The sequence below is a fragment of the Chinchilla lanigera genome, unplaced genomic scaffold (genome assembly GCF_000276665.1).
Source record: "Chinchilla lanigera isolate Chin_1 unplaced genomic scaffold, ChiLan1.0 scaffold00016, whole genome shotgun sequence".
Classification (NCBI taxonomy): Eukaryota; Metazoa; Chordata; class Mammalia; order Rodentia; family Chinchillidae; genus Chinchilla; species Chinchilla lanigera.
Window position 1 is genome coordinate 5,263,595 of NW_004955417.1, and position 6,663 is coordinate 5,270,257.

A 6,663-nucleotide genomic window follows, 5' to 3' on the forward strand; every position below is an offset into this window, starting at 1 on the left:
ATTTGTGAATAAGGCTTTGAAATACAGGATGGGAGAATCTGCTTCCTAATTGGCAAAGTCTCAGGAAAGGAAGAATACTGACACATTCACTTCTGCAAGCTAAAAATGCAATGATGTGTCTTTTAGGGTTCTGACATCCAAGAAAACCATGCTTGCTGACAATGGATCCCTTAGAACCTCTTTCGTACTGCCAACAGGCACAGGAAAAAATGAAAATTTTCTGGCAGTTCCCAGTGTTGATGGAAGAATCCAAGTGGCCTTCAGTGGGCCTGCGGTGAAAGGAGAGCTTTGTTTTGTGTTCCAATAGCCTGAAAATGGTCATTTTGAAACTCAATAAAGGTGTGTGTTCTAGGAAGTCAGAGGACTTGTTTGTTAATACACGAGATTCCAAAGAGGAAGCCGGGTGAACTATGTCACTAGGAAATTTATGATGCATGCTGGAGGCTTCCTGACTTCAGGTCCCCAAGGGATCCTGTACTAATAGAGAAAAATCGAAGGGAAAAGTGTTGATTGTGAGCCACAAAAATAGGATGACTCCAGGAACATCAGAACTAATTTTGGTTGAATGTTTCCCAGGATGAAATTTATTTTCTTTTTGAGAATGCTTCAATGATTCAGTTAGTAATTCAGTGTATGGAAATCAGTCCTGAAGTGTGCATGTGTATGGGTGAATCTCAAATACTATTATTAAAAGATTTTGTTCATTGAGTTTGACCAGCCCCTTCATTAGAGAACGCTATATACCTTCCTTATCTCCCCTATGTTTTTACAAAATATTATGCTGTAGTGATTTCCAGTACATCTCACTGTGTCTTTTAAAAGAGATACAGGGGCTGGGGATTTAGCTCAGTGGCACAGCGCTTGCCTGGCAAGCACGAGGTCATGAGTTTGATTCCCGGTACGGAAAAAAAAAAAAAGTTAAAAGAGATACAATTTGGTCAAGAAACCAGAGAAAGTGGATTAGTAAGGATGGAGTAAAGACTAACACAAAACTACAGCCTCTCTGGGACCTGAAATTGATACACTTAGAAAAGAAATTAGTGAATATTTTTAAAAGAGTAGCTCTTTGGGAATTAAGAAAGAGCCGGTTGCAAGAGATACACCTCCCATTTCTCTTCTCACCATCCTTTATTATTCTCCTTGTTTGTACCTTGCCTCACTCAAGTGAGAGATACTGTATGGAACTTAAACTTGTGTGTTTGGTTTATTTCACTCCACATTATATTTTCCAGGTGTGTCCACAGCAACATAAGAACTGAGAGCAGTGAATACACCCTGCAATGGACAACTGACACTGACCAAGCACTCCCAGGAGGAAAGGCAAGGCAGGACTTAGCATTATTATACAAAAATGTGAATGTGGAACAATATAGGACTTAAAAGTGATTCTTTTTTTTTTTTGTTTGTTTTTCTCCAGTACCAGGAACCGAACTCACGACCTTGCGCTTGCCAGGCAGGCGCTTTGCCACTGATCTAAATCCCCAGCCCAATAGTGATTCATTATCCTGCTTAATACCTGTTGGATTCCAGAGAAGAAACCACTCATTTAAAAATGCAGCGGAATTATTGCACTAATTTCTGGATTTCTTTTGTTCATTTTTTAGGGGTGGGTCTTTTATTCATTTTTGATTTGTTCTCTATTTTCTTCTTTTTTTTCATTATGTTTCTCTTCTGTTACTTTTATCTGACTCTATTATTTCTTTTTACTCTTTAAAAAGGATCCTTCATTTCACTTTTCTTTCCTCCTTCTCATCATCTTTTTATTTTTCAAATTTTCCTTCTTTCATTTTCCCCTCCGCCACCTCCTCCACTTTTATTAGTATGCCTATTAAGCTTTACTACTCTGTACATATTAATTTGACAGTGCTACCATTATTGAATTGTTTCCTATGTTAACAGTGATATAGTTTCTACAATTAGTAAATTCTATATATTAATGCTTGGTTTGCCTTTGTGTCTAAATTATTATTGCAGATCTCTTTTCTATTGTTAAAGGTGCTATGGTGGTAACTTTTACTTGCTTTTCTGGCATTTCAGTATCCAGTTTGTTTTACAGTTTGTTTTTCTTGCTGATTGCCATGGCCAGGGTGGAATAGTAGTTGCTATTAACTGGTTTTTACTGTATGCTAATATCTGCTTTGTCTGTGTGTCATCAACAATAGTATATTCACTTCCAGAGAACTGGGTGCTGGGACAATTATACTGCACCCTCCTTTCCCCAAAGAAGTGAAAGAGACTAGGTGATGGGACATGCATAGAGGCCTATCTTTAGCCATGTCAGAACATGTCACTGAAAAGCAGACATTAACTAAAGAGATCTCCATACTAACAACAAAGTGTTTTCAAGTTAATAGACCCTCGACCTTCAGCACAAAAAACAATAGAAATGAGAGAAAATGAGGTAACAAAATGCCTCCAAAAAATCCCAAGTCTTCCAAGCTGCAGTGGGTATGCAGGAAAAGGAAATCAAAAGCCAAAGAGCTGAGTTAAGTGAAGTGTTAAAATGAGAGACAAAGAAACAGATCTATACGGTGCTCAGTGAGCTCAACAATAATATTACTAAACAATAATGGATTTAATAAGCAAAATGATCAATGGGCCTATGGAAATTACTACTAAAAAGCTATTCAAGCTAAACAAAATGATGGAAAACATTAATGACCAGTTTTGCAAAGACTTAGAATCCATGAAAATGTACCCAAGGAAAACTAGTCAAAAAATTCTACTGAAGGTATGGGCAGCAAAAGTGACCAACATCATGACAGTGTCAAATACGAATTTTAAGGTTTGTTCTAGTTCTATGATGACTGCTGTTAGTACGTTGTTTTAGATTTCATTAAGTCTATCCATCAAGTATAATATGGCTATTTTGATCAGAGATTGCCTTGCACATTTTATAGATTGGTCAGAAGATTATTGGGTAAGGATTCAATTTATTAATAAAATATAAAGTGAAACTATTCTGCGGGCTAAAGATACAGTATCAATCTCATTCACTAATTTTAATAAGAATTAAAATTATTAATGCATAAATTCTACACACTGAAAAACAGTATAATTGATTTTTTTACTCTTTTACCCATGGACTGGTATTATCAATCAGTTCCTAAAAGATAAACCAGACTGGCAGTATTAAATTAGAGGTTGTCTTTCATGGGCTTGCAAGATACTCTAAGTGTTGACAACGGACACTTGTGCAGCCTCCATATACAGACATGTCTGTCAGGGATCCCTTCTGTCTTTCATGAATGGTATTATCTCCCTCATTAAGGAGACCCCAGAAAGATCCTTTGTCCTGTCACCATTTGAGGACAAAGTGCAAAGGCACCACCTATAAGCAAGAAAGTGGTTCTTTACTGACCATTAAATCTACCTTGGTGTTGGACTTCTCAACCTACAGAAATGTGAAAAATGAATTTCTATTGCTTATAAGCTCCCCACTCTAGAGTATTTTTGCTATAGCAGGGTGAGCAGACTAAGACATCTGGCCAACTTTTACCTTTAAGGTCTTCAAGATGTCAAGATGCCAAAGCCACTTCATTTTTTCCTGCAAGGGGAAGATTATCCGTTTCCTTTATACGAGGGCCCTAAATGTAGTCCTTATCCTTTCTGAATTTTAATGAAACAGGTTTTTATATATGATATGTATGGCACTGCATGATTCAAACTAAATTCAGTGTGCTTTACTATGCATTATTTCTTTAATTCCTAAAGTTGGGAATTTCGCGGTGGCTTGTTTGAAACATTTAAAATAAATGTTTCTCCACAAAGTTGTTTAAGTAATGTTTATCATTTTCAAACATAATGCCTTAAATTTCTGGGTTCTTTTCAATCTTTTCATTGTTTTTCTCAGTACAAATTAAGCGCATCCTGCTAGTTGCTCAGGCAAGAATCCTCGGAATCATGCTGGTTTCATTCAACACCACATTTTAGAAAGCTGCAAATTCTGTTGGCTTCTTCCTCAAACTATATCCACAATTTGACCACTTTTTTCTGTCTCCACAGTCAGTACTCTGTTCTAGGCCAATAATTCTGCAGGAATTATTGCTCTTCATCTCTAGAATCTGGAATAAGTGATCTTGCTTTTGTTTGTTTTGATTTTTATTTTCTTTTGAGATAGGGTCTCGCTATGAAGTTCAGGCTCGCCTTGAGCTCACTTTGTAGCCCTGGACCTCAAACTCACAATTATCCTCCTGCCTCAGCTTCCCAAGTGCTGGGATTACAGGCATGTGCCACCACACCCAGACAGAATAGGTGATTTAAATTCAGTGATTGGATTTTGTCATTATTTTGTTAAAATTCTTTCCGAAATTTTTACCTCTTTCATAGCACTGCCAGGAGCCATTACTGACCTCCAGTCTCTACCTTTATTGCAATGCAAATTCCTTTCTTCTTCATTGGCTTCACAGCAGCCATATGACACACTTACTAGTTCTTAAAGGCAAAGGCATTTGCTCAGAAAAATTAGCACGGAATCTGGAACTATCCTGCAAGAAGTGACTCACTTCCAAGCCAACAAGCATTCAGTATCCTCTTAATCTCCTTTATTTATTAGGTTATGCACCATACTTTCACTATGCACTCACCATATTCTAGATATCATTCTACATGATAGAAACAAAACAGTAAACAAAAATAGTCAAAACAGTTTTCTCATAAAATCCACACTCTGGCAGTGAGCTAATGTCTTTCATAACAGTTATTACAGTGTGACAAACTGTATTTACATGTTGGGATTTTTGTTGTTTGTTGATTTTCATCGTGGGAATAAAGCTTCATTCGAGGAGGGAGTTGTAAGGCTCGAATTGGACCTGATTCTCCCAGCCCCCACCCCATTTGCCAGCAGAGGCATTGTTGTCAGCAGGGATTTAGCTCAGCCCTGAGGCTGTCATCAGCAAGCACAGAATGTCATAAAGGAGATTTGATAGGAGAAGGAATTTTGCAAGTCCCAGGACATCTGGAGAGACATGAAAATTTACACTGGACTCTTGAGGACTTTGCCCACTGAGATGCAAGATTGCCAGAGAACTTTGACCACAGATGTTTATGAACATCTTCCCATCTAAAGTCCCCTGTTTCCTTTCGATCCCTATAAAAGGGGCCCACCTCCCTTTGTTCCCTACAGACAGCCTTTTCACCCTCTGTCTGCCTGCACCCAGGCACAATAAATTCATGCCATGTTGCCTTTACACAGGCCTGGTGGTTGTGGCTGGTCTCTGCCTTGTGCAGCTCCTTATAGGAGTTAATTATGTTTAGTGCTAGACCTTGAAGCAGAGAATACTGTTTGTCATACACAAACACTAAATAAATATTTTATAGCTGCATACATAATCTGTGATCAGTTCTGCAGTGCCTCATGAGTTGAAAATATTCCCTGCAAACATTTTCCTTTCTAGACAACAGATAAGCTAAAATTTTCAACAATCATCTGGGTTAGGGGTACAGGAGTCTCAATTTAGAAGATATTTTTCAACAAAAGATAACTCTCACAAATGTAAATTGTGACAAAAATTTTATTTTTTCCTTCATGAGGTAAAATGACAATATGAGTTAAGTAGATTGCTTGGGCAGTGTGGTGAGAGGAACAATGAGTAGACACAAACCTTCTGGAAAGCAAATTTGATTTTGTACAACAATTTTCCCTCAAAATTCATCCTAAGAGCATTATCAGAGGAGCCTACAGGTTATATATAGGGTTCATCACTGAATTTTTATCATATTGCGTATTTCAAAAGTAATATAGATATCCAACAAAAAAGATAAATACAAGCAAAAAGTTAAATATACTATGGTTCATTCACATAGTGGGATACCAGGTAATCATTAAAATCATTTTTAGAATATTTGGTGACACTGTAAAACATTTACTTCCAGTATTAGGAGGAAAACACCTATACAACATTATGTGAGCAATATAATCTCAGTGCTCAAAATAGCTCTTAAGACCAACACTAATTGACAGTAGTTATATATAGGTGGTAGAATAATGGGCAGTTTATACTTTTGACTTTATTCAGTAGATTACTTTTATTTTCTTTCACATGTTTTAATTCATTTTACATTTCTATATATTCTACAGTAAGTACTTATTATTTTCCTTAAAAAATTAATACATTTTTAAATAAATTGAAACTAACGAATTTGTATTTTTTCTTCCAACCAACTCTAACTGAAGTGTAAACTCCTAGATGTAGGGGTTTTGAATATTTTGTCCACTGTCTATCTTCTTAGCACATAGAACAGTGACCAACATATAGTAAGTACATAGTGGACTGGAGATGTAGCCCAGAGGCACGATGTCTGCCTGCAAGTGGAAGGTTCTGAATTCAATATCCAGTTCCAAAAAAAAGTACATAATAAACAATCATTGGCTGAGTAAATGAATGAATAGTTGAATCACTTCATGAATAAATTACGTTCATCGTAAATTGGCAAATCCCTTAAATTTCTGGATTTCAATTTCTTCATACATTTAATGAGGATGATAATAGTATCCAACTTGTAAAATTATAAAGAAGAAATGAATATAAAGTATATAGCAGAGTGCCACACACATAGTAACTTCGCTAAAATGCTAGCTTTGCTATTTGTTAAACAATTTGTCCATTTTTTTTATATGACCCTGTCTCCCCACTTCTCTCTTTTACTGGCTTATGATTATCT